Consider the following 15710-nt stretch of genomic DNA (forward strand, 5'->3'; position numbering starts at 1 on the left):
TCGTCGGGTTGCACCAGCCTTAAATGAACCGTACATACAATATCGTGCCTGCAAAGAAAACAAACTTAACAGGTGCAATTTGATTAACAACATACATGTTAATTGTACTTGAAAATGCGTGACAACACGAAGCAAGTGGGAAGCATAACAATGCTGTGAAGGCACAGACATGTAAGTGGAGCACGCGGTCTAGGCAGGCAACGAAATTGATCATAAGCATGCGATCTACGCAAGCAATGAAATTGGTTTCAAACGTGCGGTCTACGCAAGTAGAACATGCGGTCTACGTAAGTAATGAATTTGAACATAAGAATGCGGTCCACGCAAGCAGAACATGCGGTCTACGCAAGCAAAACATGCGGTCTACGCGAGTAAAACATGCGGTCTACACAAGCAAAACATGCGGTCTACGCAAGTAATGAAATTGATTACAAACATGCGGTCTACGCAAGCAAAACATGCGGTCTACACAAGTAATGAAATTGATTACAAACATGCGGTCTACGCAAGCAAAACATGCGGTCTACGCAAGTAAAACATGCGGTCTACGCAAGCAAAACATGCAGTCTACGCAAGTAATGGAATTGATTACAGACATGCGGTCTATGCAAGCAAAACATGAGGTCTACGCAAGTAGTGAAATTGATTACAAACATGCGGTTTACGCAAGTAGTGTGTATGAGAAGAGTTGAATGTACACATGTAAGTAAAAACATGTTATTCACGATGCTGGAACGTAAAGTACTGTAACACAGCATAATTGAAACGATTTGTGGAATCCACAAGACATGAAAAGGATACGGGAAGGGACGCTTTTCATGCGTACCGAGCATCGCTCATAGAAGACGCGGCTTGAGGTCAACTCAAAGGCCAGTTGAGCGTCGGAGATGCACGTTTCTTGCACCGTCTTCAGCAATGATGGCCCTGAACCACACATATAACCCAAAAAGGATGTAGGAGGCTCCCAAACCACTGTAAGAGACCACCAGATACCCACCGGCCATCAAAATGCATCACCGGCCGTCCATCGGCCATCATACAATTTCCATCGGCACAATATTTTGCCGACCGGCAAAGAGTGTGGCTGATTGACAAAAAGTCCCTGTATCGGGGCAGTTCAGTCATTTGGCCACGGGTCTTTTAAAATAGGGCTTCTAGCCCTATTTTCTTCACTTCCGCTTGCTCGAAATTTCTCCCCCTCTCTCTCTAGATCATTTTCCTCCTTTGATTTCCTCGTTTTCTTGCGTTCTAGCCTCCATTTCGTCGTCCGATTCGCGAATACCTTCGCGTTTCAAACGTTTTGAACCAAACGAAACTTCGTTTCGGTGTCTCGTTTTTTATTTCCGCCACTTGGGGCTTGTTTCCCTCGAGTTTTTCTCGATATCTGTGTCTTTTCTGCACTTCGACTTTTCCGGCCTTTTTCGGCCCTCTCGGGGTTGACTTTTTGTTGACTCTTCACATTCTCGCCCGGTTTTTCGTCTTCCGGCCATTTTCACATTCTCTTCGAGATGGCGGACGATCTTCCACAAGGCGGGACCCCTCCAGAGCTCGAGATGGATCCCGAGGCCGACCCCTTGCCACTTCACATCCGGCCGTTCGATCCAGAGACCTACAGGCCTGCGGTTCATGTGATGCTCCCCGATGGACTACGCCAGTTCCGGAGCTTCGAGAGGGGCGTGGCACCCGAGCTTCTCCTGCGTGAGCCCACCTCTCATCTGTCCTTCGGCGCTTCTAAGGTAACATTCTTTCTTCTGTTTTATTATTTTCGGCAACGTAGAACATAACTGCCATTAGTTGATTCTGTTCTTTAACTGCTTAGCCCAGATGCACCGATACACTGTACACTGTAGTTGATTACAAACAAACTTACAACCGATATCTGTTTGAAACTTACACGTGCACACACACTGCACTGACCCTGAATCACCCAAACACACGGCACACACGGTATTTTACTACATACACACTGGTACCCGATATCTGCTTGAGTCTGAAAACATGCACACATGCTGTATTTGCCCTGAACCACTCAAACACGCTGACACATCACACGTTGTAGTCCATTGTAAGCACACCGGCACCCGATGTCTGTTCGAATTTGAAAACATGCACGCATGTTGTATACCTGTATGCTTCTTAAAACTGCATTTTGAATATTGCCTCGCAATTGTTGTTTTTTGATTACAAGGGGATTCCCATACCATCCGCAGGTATAAGAATGTCGTTGCTCGGGATTGGTACCTAGAGCTGCCAGACGCGGTTCGTCATATCGTCGATGAGGCCGATTTCGGCATCTTCTGTAGGGGGCTCTCCCGGCTTACGACCTGCAAGCCCTTGCTTGCCACTTTAGTGGAGAGGTGGTGGGATACCACCAACTCCTTCCACTTCTCCGTCGCAGGGGACATGACGATGACCCCTTACGATTTCTCGATGCTCACCGGTATCGGGGTAGGGGGTGATTCGATCCCCTTCGATACCGATATGGATGAGTGGGACGCTGCCCAACTGTACCTGCTCTTGCCCGGGCAAGGTTTGTCAGGTACTCTTGGTTCGAGAGCCATTTTCGGATTCAGCCAGCCTTGGCGAAGGAGGCGCAGATGACCCCGGAGGAGGTGGATCAGTATGCGCGGGGCTTCATCATGTTTCTGCTCGGGACGACTCTTTTCGCCGACCGGGCGAACACCGTGCCTCTATGCCTGTTGAGCGCACTGGTGGATGTTAGGCGGATCCGCCGTTATGACTGGGGTGGCGTAGGCTTGGCCACATTGTATGGTTACATGAGCTCTTCTTCCCGCCTCAGTGGACAGCTTCTTGGCGGTTACTGGCGAGCTTGGGAGGTACATCTTCTTCCCCTTTTACATTTCTGCTTCACGTTTTCTGTATTCTGTACACTGCACGCACCACGGTCTGCCTCTCACTGGCTATATACTGCGCACGCGGCACACATATACTCTACTTTACTTTGACTGTATACTGCACACACTGTATACTCTGTACAATACACTGCACAACACACGGCTCTGCCATTTCTGCTTTGTTCTGTATTTTGCTTTATCTGATAGTCATACTTATATCTGTTCTGCAGTTGTGGGTGTATGCCTACTTTCCCAAGCTTGCCCCAGTACCTGATGTGGAGACCCCACTTGGCGTCCCCTTTTCTCATCGCTTTGATGTGCGATACGTGCGGAGACCACGGGAGTCTTTTATTTTCTTCCGCCACTACTTCGACACCATCACCGCCGCGGTGGTATGTTCAACTTTAGAATTTGCTTAGGCTTCGATTAGCACTGTATGTTTTCAATAACAGTAGATAACAAACTGCATTTCATTTTCAGATCACCTGGCGGCCTTGGGCTCCGTTGCCAGCCGTGGTGAGGGATCACTACAAGGGCGCAGAGGAGACTGCCCGTTGCCGGATTCTGTTGGAGGGCCCGGTCTGTCGGGCTTGGTACCTGGGCAAGCGTTTCTTGCGTCAAACCCTGGGTTTACCGGAGCAGATAGTTCCGGGTCCACCTCCTACACACATGAGGCATATAGAGGGGTTCTTTTTTGAGCACATGAGGGACTACACCGTCGGCTGGGGTGCAGAGTGCCACAGAGGCGAGGGCGACTACGCAGAGTACGTCCGGACCTACATTATGCAACCCTTGAGCGGTGGTCGTCGGGCTGAGAGGGAGAGGCCAGCGGCGCCGGCAGCTGGAGCGGGAGCGGGGGCTGGAGCAGGAGCATCGAGGAGAGCTCGAGTCCGCGGCAAGGGCGGAGTTCAGAGAGGTCGGGGGGTTAGCTGGCATGCTCTGCCCACCATACTGACATGCCGAGGGCAGGGTGGGGCGGCGTACCAGATTCCCTTTGCTCCTCCTCTAGCTGACCATGAGTTGGTCGGGTTCTATGACTTACCTCCGGTATGTACTACTTCCTCTTGCATCTTGCATTGTCATTTTATTTCAGTTTATTTTGATATTCCGCAGAATACTGATGCCTTTGATACTTTTGCAGGCGTCCTCCAAGTACACCCGGCAGTCCCTGGAGTTGAATGCCTCCATGATGGGGATGCTACAGCGGACCTTCGACCTCCTGGCCCTCTATAGTATTCCGGTATGTTCTTCTGATCACGGCCTCAAACCATACTCATAAGCTGCTTCACATAATCCGGTGCACAACACAACACTCGATAAGCTGCTCACGTCATTCATACACTGTACTCATATACTACATTCTGCACTGATAAACTACTCACGACATTTGCACACTGTACTCATACATTGTATTCTGCGCTGGTAAACTACTCACGGCATTTGCACACTGTACTGCATACATTGCATTCTGTACTGATAAACTGCTCACGGCATTCGCACGTTGCATTACATTCTGCACTGATAAACTGCTCACGGCATACTGATGCGTTTGCCTCTTATACTTTTCAGCCTCCTTTCCCGATTCCCACTGTGGGAGGTGTTCCAGCTGGGCCCTCTATTCCTGCTCGAGGAGGGCGTGGAGACGCTGTACGTCCCCGTACCAGGGCGGGGCGTGTTCATGTCGGGAGTAGCTCTCAAGCGCCGACCCCTGATGATGACGATGATGATGATGATGAGTCCGAGGCAGAGGCCGGGTCATCTGAGGAGGTTGGAGACGACTCAGACTCAGGCTCAGATGACAATGCTGATGACGATGCCCCTGGACCTTCGTCCAGGAAGAGGGTGAGGACAGATCCCCGGGCCCGAGACTACTGATGATGATCCAGATTGCTGTTTTTCTTCTTTTTTGTACATTTTTTCTTTTTCTTTTTTCTTTCTTCTCTTTGCTGGTAGTTAGATTACCTTGTACTGCCGCAGGCAGATTTTTGTTTTCAAAGCTATGTACTTGAAAAAGATAATGAAATGAACAAACTTTTGGTTTAAAAAGTGTTACATTTACATATCTCATGTATTGCATCGCATCACATCATGTTACACCTCAATGTGAATGGAATTGACCTGTTGTCTGAAAAATCGAGCATTTGTACTGTAATGATCAGATAACCAAATGGCCTCATAGCAAAACAGCCCAAGCAACACACTGCTCAAACTGAACGCACAGCCCATACTTTGTTGGGGATTAGTCTGCATACAGCCCCTAACACCACACTCGGTTCATTCTGCACACAACAAATCCTGAACAAACGGCCCAATCTGACAAGACAGAACACAAAGATGGAACCAGTTGAAGTTGAAGCACACTCAGATGCCCCGAATTTTTTTCTTCTTCTTTTGTTTCGCACAGATGTAGAGAATGGCACAGCACTCTGAGCCTAAATGATTTTCGGAATAAAAAAAGAATTTTTTAACCGGGGTATCAAGCCTACAACTGAACACAGTGGGAAGGACTCAAACAAAGGGGTACACGACCTAAACACAACGAGACACGCTCGGAAAAGACCCAAAACAAAAGTTGAGGTGAACAAAACGGAAGACACGACACGCGGACATGTTCAACGAAAGACCTCAAATCTCGAGGAGCCAGTTCCTCCGGGTATATTTCCCACCCTTTCTGATTTGTGATTCTCACATCACTCGGCCCTCAGGCTCGTTTTTTTTTTTTTCTTCTCAAAACCCTTTTTCTTACTTTTCTCTCAACTTACACCTCTCTATTCTTTATTCTCTCATTTTTCGTCCCTCCCCAAGGTGATTGATGAATGAATAGGAAGTTGCAGGTTCATGCCCAACGCCGTTAGCTCACAGCTATTTCTTTTGGTGGGTAGAGTGCCCTCCTGGCAAGTATGTTGACGACGGGGGAAAGACAGAACGCCTGACTCAACTGTGCCCCTAGTTCATCATTTTGACCATTTTTTGTTTTGGTTTTCTACTAAAGCAGTTTTGATCAAGATGAGAGTCGGATTAACGTACTTGTTCGATTTTTGATTTGAAAACCATGCAAGTCAGACTATAAGCACTGAAAATTTTCCTTTTTGGGTCCAAGAAAATGGTCCAGTTTTGGAAAATGAAATAATTTTCGAGAAAATGGTCAACCTCAGTAAAAATTCTCAAAAACTATATTTGCAAACGGCCGCCGCCCAACGAGCGCGGAACTCATTCTCGAGATGCACAACCTCGGATTGGAGGCAATGGAAAATTGCCCCTTGTTTGAAGGACGCTGCACGGAAACGGAAAGTTGTCCCTGGTTTGAACGGCGACTCATGGCAACGGAAAGTTGCCCCTTGTCTGGATGATGTCGCAGCATATTGTAAACAGTCCTTACCAGTGATGATCACGACCGAACTTTCTCGGATACGGAGAAGACGAAGATGGTCAAAACCAATATATGGACATAGTCACTTTGAAGGTGTTAAGGGCTGGACTTCAGGACGAAGTTGCCTATGTATCCGATTGTCACAACCGAACTATCAAATTCAGAGAAGGCAAGGATGATCAAAACCATTACATGGACTGAGGCGCTATGAAAGCGTTGGAGGCTGGACTTCAGGATAAAGTTGCCTACGTATCCCAAACATGGGAATCAAGCCTTACGTAGTTCCGGCTAAGGTACACTCGGGTATTTTAACCTTCACTTTTTAGGCTCTAACTTTTGCCAAGGTGCCCGATGCGGGTTTTCGACCTTGCGAGCTTCTTTTCATTTTCTTTTTTTTCTTGATTTTTTGTATCTTTTCATTCTCTTTTTTTTCTTTCTTTTTTTTTTGATTTTATTTCTCCTCTTTTTTTGCATTTTTTGTATTTTTCTCTTGCTCTGATTTTTGCCTGAGTCGCCCTTCCGGGTTTTCGGCCCAGCAAGCCTCTCAAAGGGTAAAAGTGTAACAAGTCCATGCCAAATGGTTTTTGGAGTTGAAGCCTCTCTGTATCTAGGAGAACGGCTGTTGCAATGATTTGCAGAAGAATCCATCATGGCTGCTCCACGAGCTTCTTCTGGTGAGATCTAATCTTTTTTGTTCGACTTTGGTGCCTCTTGTTCGAGGGCTGCTTCAAAACAGGCCACACGGGCCTCCTCTGACAGTTGTCCGTTGAACGTTCCGAATGAGTTCGAGGTTCAAAACAAACAGGTCGAATCTTGAGGCTAAGAGCGATCCTAGGCTACACAATCTCAAGAGCGATTCCACACAAGTCTTCACAGGGCCGCGCAAAACATTTGTTTTTGAAAGTCTTTTAAGAAAGCGACAAATCGCTCGCGCCGAAGATAGTGTGGAACCAATCTGGATCAAGCCAGGGTCCTTCTTAGTACTCACGCTAACAAGCATGGTTTCATTCATTAAAGGCTTAGCATGCCTCACTTTCTCTCAATTGACCAAATTTTTGCAAAACCGGAGGAATTCCTTCCTCTTCGTTTTTATCACAATGTTTCGAAAAAAAGTTTTGAAGAACTTAGGTCAATGCAATAATTCTCAAGGCACAGAAGAGCAAGTAGAATGCAGGGTCGTTCCATTCAAAACCTCTGGCACAACTAGCCCAAAACAAATAATAAGCATGGAAACATGATAACCGCAGCTGTTTCATTCAGGTTTCTCGGATGTAACTGGCTCCACAGCAAAGACAGACTCAAAAAGAAAGCAAAAAGGGTAAATACAAAAACGGTGTTCGAGGCAACAACCCCGGAATCACTCGACATCCGATACAACGGGACTGACTTGGTACCATAAGATAGACCCAAAAACAAAAAGACTGACTCAAAGCAAAGAGGCAGACTCAAAAACAAAACAAAGAACTGACTCAAAACCCAAGCCAGAAGCTACAAAACTGCATTTACAAATGCTCAAAAAGTGCATGCCAGACGCCATATCTAAAATACACCGAGCGCTGCCCGCAGGTGGTTCAACCCTTGATCACATACTTGCAGCATCCTCAAAGTCCAACAGCTCGGTGGTAACAGACTTCGCTGAGGTGGGTGGAAGAATGACCTCATTATCTATCAGATCCTGCACTTCATGGCGAAGGCGAAAACAGTTATCGGTGGCGTGACCGGTCTGTTAGTGGTACGCGCAGTACAAAATAGCATCATGTGTGAGAGGGAGATTCTTCGGGAGAGGCCGAGGTTCAAGGGGTTTGAGGTGCCCCCTTTCAGCAAGAATCTGAAGTGCCTTAGACAGAGGCATGTAGAGGGCATGAAAGATCCTGCGCCCTCAGGGCAGGTACTTTGAAGTCTGAGTATTCTTACTGGACGCACTAGCAAAAGGGTCGGCAGGCACTGCCTTGGTTTTCTGATCTTTCCCAAGTGCAGGGTCGGGAATAGGAGGAACTGTTCTGGCATGACGGGGTCTATCCCGATTTTCTGACTGACTTGAACTACCCTCAAGTGCAGTGGGGAAAGCATCCTTCACAGTTTTTGCCACAACTGCGGATATCTGTTGCTTGTTCATCCCTCCGGCTTTCAAAGCCTCGACTGCCCGCAGCAGTTGTTCAATGGGATCGGCATTTGCCTTCATTTTGTTCTTGCCTCTGGCCTCGGCCTAATCAAGGGTTTGGGTTGCAACATCAGAGCGAAGCCCGGTTGTTGCTGACACGTCGTTGCTGTAACTGGAAGCAACCTCTGGTTGGCTGAGCTCTATCACAATCCGCCCCAGTAGCGGGGGCTCCTGTGGTATGAAATTCCCAGCATACGGTGCCGCTGGCGGTGAAGCCGACATTCCATAAGCCAGATCGGCCACGGATCTCTGGAGGTCACCAATCATTCCCATCAGCTCGAATGTAGTGGGGTCGCGAGCTTGATACAACTGGGGGGTCCAGACCGGGTGCGCGACAGGCGACCTAGGCGGATGCGATACATCAACATTGGTTTCATCCCACAAGGTGATCCCTTGATCTAGCGTAGCTGTCATAACCACAATCTCTTCTGAATTCTGCATCATCATAAGTCCTGCCTCAGCAAGGGGGAACACTAGCTATTCTGTATCAATTCTCTGAACACTCTGAACTGAAAGGAAAAACAAACAGTATTTCAGCCCAAACAGATCAATCACAGGTGTAGCCGAACAACTGCACTCTACTACTGATCACTGTTCCCCAGAATCGCTGTTCCCAAAACTGAACTTGATACCCGCAGATAACTGATTTCTCAACAACACTGATACTGGCATCCTCAGGCCTGATACTCAAACTTGCAAACTGATATGTGCATTCCCTGTAGAGATACACTCTAAAAACACATAGCAAATAAAGAGAGCCAAAACACCCCTATGTTGGGGTAGGGTTTCCCTGTCCTATTTTGTCAGGAGCTAGGGTTTCACTATGCACGCAGCGGTTTCAAACAACCTATGATCGGGTAAGCAACCTGCCCTAGCTTGGAATGGTCACTATGGATCTCGATATGCACTGGGTCGAATGGTCAAAAAGGGTGCCCCGGTAAAATCGGGGTTTGTGTTCCTATACTGTCAAAGCCCACAACCGGTCAGCCTTATGGCATGCTTTGACAAAGTCAAGCCTCGGGCAAACCGTTCAGGAATGGCAGATGGCAAACACAGTGTCCTAGGCGCACCAATGCACATGCAATGCAAAGAAACACATAAATGAAATCAAAACAGGATATCACGAGTTCGAGTCAAGCTCTCTAAAATCCCCAGCAGAGTCGCCAGAAACTGTAGACGTCCCCGAATGCCCCGGGAGGACGAGTCCCATTCTGTTCATATTGGGTTCACTACAGTTTAGGACTCTCAAATTGTCACGGTTCTTAATCTGAACCAAAGAGTCCAAATCCGGCAAATCATTTTGAGAAACAGATTTTTGAAAAGAAGTGCCAAACATGGACTGCTTTGCCAGATACAAAGTCGCCACCTAAATATTTTATTTTGGGGGAATTTAGGAAAACCTGACTCGGTGCCAAAGGCCACGTGTCCGTCATCACCAAAGTTGTCTCGGCTCAGGAACTTGGGTATGGTTGGGGAAGGTCATCTATGAGCACCCCCTCTCGCCCGATCCGAAGATCGGCCTCTACTAACCGTGATATCCAATTTTGAAAACGTTATGTGTTCTTATCCCGATTATTATCCTAGAATTACTATGTTATGCGCACAGCACAAAAGTATAGACTAGATTGCCTAATTTGGGAATAAGCATTGCATATCCGTTTGTTTTGGAAAAATGTTTTGGAATTTGCTACTCGCAAGTAGGCTAAAACACGAATTTCAATGAGCTATTCTAACTCAGACAATCCAACCTTCACCCACAGGCATTCAAGCTGTTATATCACATAAGCAGTTAGCCTCATGGTAATCATGCTATCATGGCAACACTCACACGCATGCAAGGATGCTAAAGCATAAATACTTACATCGTATTCCGTGCCAAAACAAAGAACTCGTTAGCAATCCATGCACGATCCGAGTCCATGTTTAAATGTCTAATGCAACGCATACGGAATGTCACTAGAGTAGGCTCGGCTAGTCTATGAATGACATGTGAAAATGCACAAGTAGCATGTATTCAAGTTAGATTTGAAATACTAATGCAGTTAGCATGATGCACCGAGCCCGGTGCATGCAATACTGATGAATGATGCACGCATGCATAGCATAAGGTATGCTAAATTAAACATGACCTATTACTAACCATCAAAGCAGGTAAGTAAAAGGAAGAAAGAAGTGGGGGTTGGAAGACATGCACACACTCACCCACACTTATTACAAATTCGCCCTCGCTCGGAGGGACCAAAAGAATAATACAATTCGAATAATGAATTAACTATCCTAGCTAATCAATTATTACAGACCAACTAAATTAATTAAGCAAATTAATTAATTTAAGAAAGCAAGAAAAAGGGCCTCGGGAAGAGGGCTCAATGCACACGTGCTCGGGTCTTGCTCGGAAGTCCACTGCCATGCGTAGGCTGCCTCTGTTTTCCCTGCTCTACCCCTCTGAAAACTGTCAAAGTCTCAGAATTGCTTCCCTGGACATTGGGAGACACCACCGGCTGAGGAGAATCATCATCGGCTGTGATTTGGTGTCGATCGGCCAAAAATGAATCCATCGGCCACAGATTGGTTGCCGGTCGGCACTCTGTGCAGTCGATCGGCAAAAAGTTCCTGTAGAATCTGTTTGACAGCAGCAGAGGACAGAGCTATGCATGGCAATGCAATTCAAGCAATGTATGCACCAACCATATCCCTTATCATGTTTATGACTCAAAGGGACATGATCCTCGATTCTCGGGCCACCAATCACGCATTTCGATGCATGATGGCCCAAGGAATCGAGTGTGCAACTTCAATTTCAAATGTAATGCAATGCAAATAAACAAGCAAATGGGCTCAACCTCTATCATGCTCAACTCAAGAGGTATAGCATGCATGTTAATGCAATGCAATCCTAAGCATGTGAGCTAGCATGCAACATAGGCAATGCAATGTGTACATGCAAGTATGCAAGCAAACATACAAGGTGAGCATACAAACAAGCAAAGAGATGGACTTAAACATGATTAGGCAATTCTCAAACAAGCCTAAATCAGTGGCCAAAGTGCTCAAACATGGAGGCCAACACACGCACACACACGCACATGTTAAAGGGCTAATACTTAAGCACAAAAGGGCAACTCTCAAGCACACTTGAAAGAGGCATAACATGGACGATTAGCATGTGAATTAAGCTTTGAAAATCATGCAAGAACATGGTGCCAAACCAACCCAAACAATGCAATCAAGGTATGCAAGCTAAGTCCAAGATTCAAAGCAAGCTAAAGGGGTATTGAACCACACTTAACAAGACCAAACATGGCACGAATTCAATGACCCAAAACAGAGTTTTAGCACATAAAACACAGCCCAAAAGATTACTTAGATGGCATCTAAATGACTTGAATTCAAAAGTATGCACAATGACCAAAACATGGAGCATGCAACACAAGCCTTTGACACATCAAAGGGACCATGAAATGCAAGCATACGAGCATACTAAGTGGATTGAAATGACATGAAAAATGGTCCCAACCCACTAAATCAAAGCAAGTAATGCATGCTATACACTCACACCCTTAAGGCCAACAAGCCAAAATGCAAAGGGGCTATACAACGCATGCCAAAGTCGACCCAAACAACTAAGGACAGACCTTAATCATGACAAAATAAACATGAAAGCTTAACAAAGCCAAGCCTAAAACATGCTAGAACAATGGTTTACAACCTAAGGCATGTTAAGGCAACAAAATGGCATTACAAGGCATAATTGCTAAGCAAGCATGGTGTACCAAAACCGACTTAAAACAATGCTATTTCATGGCAAAATAAGCATAAATAACAGCTAAGGCATGGTCAACAAGAGCCTAAACTAGGTGCTCCCTCAAGAGGCAAAAATGGTCCTTTTCAAGGACAACAAGGAGAGGGGGTGGCCCTCTCCTTCTTGGGACCTCAAGGCACCATCCTTACCACTGAAATCCCTCAAAATTTCAATGGTGAGGAGGCCCAAACACCAAAGTCCCGGAGCTCACACAAAATAGCACAAAACAAGGGCCAAACAAGGCTTAAGAGGGGTCAAACAACCCCAAAGCTTAAAACACTCTCAACAAACTATTTAGAGGCCTTAAAAAAAGAACTTTTATGTATTATATGCAAAGCCAAAAAATAGTTGCAAGATAGATAAAAGTGGTGTGCAAAAATGGGGTAAAAAGGGCTAGTTTCTTACCCTTGAAGTCCTCCTTCACAAATGATGATCTTGTTGCCTCCTTGAGCTCAAATCCAGTCAAGAACACCAAGAACAGCCCTCTGGTCCCTCAACAACCAAGAGAAGGTGTAACACTATGTGTTTGTGTGCAATAGTATGGACAAACACACACTAGACACATACAAGAGAGAGATATAGAGATAGGAAATATATATTAACCCTAACCCTAATCTAGAACTCCCTCTGAAATTTTTGTAACCCTAATGCCAAGAGAGGAGCCCTCTTCTTATAGGCAACTCCCTCTTGTAAGGCTTCCAAAACAAGCCATCCAAGAGGGAAATCCCTCCATACACGTGTATGGGGGGGAGCAAAGTGGGTGCCAGCTATCACAGCTGGCACAAAATATCTACTAAAAGTAGATGAACAGTGATCGGCCATTCAAAATTGCCATTTTGACAAAATAAATGGCCGATCGGCAACAAAGAGTGCCGACCGGCAATATATATTACCGATGGCATAAAATCACTGGCCGGTGGCCTCAAGCCATGGCCGGTGATGTGTGGGGATGCCTCACAAGGCATTCCCTGCCCCTCCAAGGCAAAACACAAGTGTTTGGTGCAAAACCAGACACAACATGGTCGAGTCGAGAGATCCTGAGGCAAGGCGCGCAACCGAGACCTCCGGGAACTCAAGACGAACGCAAACAAGGGTAATCACCAAGTGTTCCAATGGTGACGTCCAAGTCTTGAGGACGGTCAAAAATGGGGTGTCTACACATGGCATATGGAACAGTTTTGATAACATGCGGTCTAATACGTATTCAAAGAGGTATTAAACGAACAATGCAGTTTGAATGATGAACCGAGCCTCGGTGCATGCAATACAAATGGATGGAAGCATGAAGAATGCTAATTGAAACCTAATGTCCCTAAACTAACCATTATAAGGTAGTAAATAAAAAAAGAGAAAGGCGTGGGGTTGGAAAACATACAAGCTATTAAAACGTTGCGCTCCCACGAAGGAGAGTCCAAATGAATGAAGTAGCTAATTAACTAACTAATTAAAGCTAAGCTAATTACGCTAACTATTACAAACCGAAATGAATAAACTAGCTAAGCTACTTAACTAATTATTACAGTGAATTAATTAACTAACTAGTTAACTGACAACAAAACTGAATAACTAGTTAACTAACTAATTAAATAATTACAACACAAGTGCAATTAAAAGAATTAAGTAAGCTAAACAATCTAAATATTAAGCTAACTAATCCACCTCGGGATGCGTGGGATGTTCATGCGCATGTTCGGTTTCCACCCGAAAAGGCCACTGTTTTGCTTCCGAAGAGCCTCTGTTGCGTAATAGAACACATACACTATTGCCCACTTCCAGAATGGCTCTACTCTGCCAAAGGAACACACTACTAAATTTTGCATCAGTGGCCGGCTGGCCAGTGAAGAGGGTTGTCGGCCACCAGTGATGGCCAGCCAGCCATCAATGGTGGTCTGCCGACCATAGAAAGTGGCCTGCCGGCCACTGCTGCCCAGTTTTCCTTGCTACAATAGAGGACGAATAGAGCATATACACGGTATTTCAAGGAGTTGTTTGCACAACTCACCCCTCGTTTACAGGAACAAATCAAAGGAGTAGCAAGTTTGGTTCACAAACCATCAATGCATGCAATTTCATTGCATGATGGCTTATAAAACCAAGTGTGCAAGTTCAATAAATGCGAAACAAGACACAAACCTCCTCCATTTCATGAATGATCAAGGGAAGAGCTAACCTTGGAACCTTGAATCATTTCATCAACAATGAGTATGAAATGGTTCAAGTTTCCATGTGTTCAATTAACGTCCGATTGAACATAACCAAATTATTATCTTGCTCACTTTTAATTCCATGTTTTAGTTACTTCATTTTAGTTACCTTTCCATCCTTTACATTGTGCGTCTATCGCACACCCCTCTATTGTTTCATCTCAGGACGTGCCAAGCGCGAGCCCAAGCGATTTTATATCAGGACCCGCGTGATGCGCAGCTTTGGGTGGGTTTTATCTTAGAACGTGTGAAACGCGACCCCGAGCGATTTTTTAGTTTCTCAAGGAGCGTGACACGCAGCTCTGGGCGAGTTTCATCTCGGGACGTGTGAAGTGCGAGCCCGAGCGATTTTATCTCTGGACACACGAAGCGTGGCCCTAGGAGGATTTCATCCTGCGACGTGCGAAGCGCAAGCCCGAGTAGTTTTATCTCAGGACGCGTAACGCACGGCCCTGGGCAGGTTTCATCTCAAGACGTGAAAAGTACAAGCCCGAGCCCAAGCGGGTTTTTCTTGTATCTCAGGACGCGTGAAACATGATCCCGATCGATTTTCTTTCATCTCGAGACACATGAAATGTAACCCCAAGCAGTTTCTCTTGTTTCTCAGGACGTGTGAAGCGCGAGCCCGAGTAGGTTTTTCTTATATCTCGGGACACATGAAACGTGATCTCAAGCTATTTTTTTCATCTCGAGACGCGTGAAACGTAACCCCGAGCAGTTTTTGTTCTTAGTTTTTCAGGATGCGTGAAACGCAACCCTAAGCGGTGTTTTCTTTCCTCGTCTCTTGCTTTGGCGTGGTTAGAGTATGTTTTATCTTCTTTTTGCATGGAACCTGTGTTCGTTTTAGCTTGAAGCTGTTGTTATCTCGTTATCTTGTTTATCATATCTTGTTATTGCTTATTGCATCATCTTGCATGATCATGAGTTTTCAAAATAGCCGGCTTCGCAAGGTGTGTTAGTCCAGCTTTCAAAGTTGCATTGTGCATGTCATTTTGCATCTTGCCCTAGAACTGCGCTGGTTTGATTCCTTGCAAAGGGATATGTAGGCAGCCAGCGGGTGCAATCATTTATTTCTGTCTTGATTGTTTGTCCAAATCTTATGTACTTGTCAAAAATGGGTCGTCTCTGGGCTTTGATATTCACTCACTCCATTTCAAGACTCCGAGTTTTGTCAAAGAGGGGCAACTATAGACACCCCATTTTTTACGGCCCTTACGACTTGGACATCCTCGCATGCACACCCGATGATGAACATATTTTCTCACCAAGTGCTCAAAGTCCTCAATAGAATGCCACAGCTTTGAGCCTTTCAAACCCT

At 45.8% G+C, this 15710-nt stretch overlaps 1 long non-coding RNA gene across 1 annotated transcript; it reads left to right on the top strand.

Moving 5' to 3' along the window:
• Positions 1-3676: 3676 nt before the first annotated feature.
• LOC145814264 (uncharacterized) lies at positions 3677-4901 on the top strand. Its single transcript, XR_014357606.1, has 3 exons — positions 3677-3902; positions 3997-4095; positions 4462-4901. It is a non-coding gene; the product is annotated as an uncharacterized LOC145814264 (long non-coding RNA).
• The last annotated feature ends 10809 nt before the right edge of the window (positions 4902-15710 follow it).

The sequence above is a fragment of the Camellia sinensis genome, unplaced genomic scaffold (assembly GCF_055761805.1).
Source record: "Camellia sinensis isolate YWXY unplaced genomic scaffold, ASM5576180v1 Unanchor1, whole genome shotgun sequence".
Lineage (NCBI taxonomy): Eukaryota > Viridiplantae > Streptophyta > Magnoliopsida > Ericales > Theaceae > Camellia > Camellia sinensis.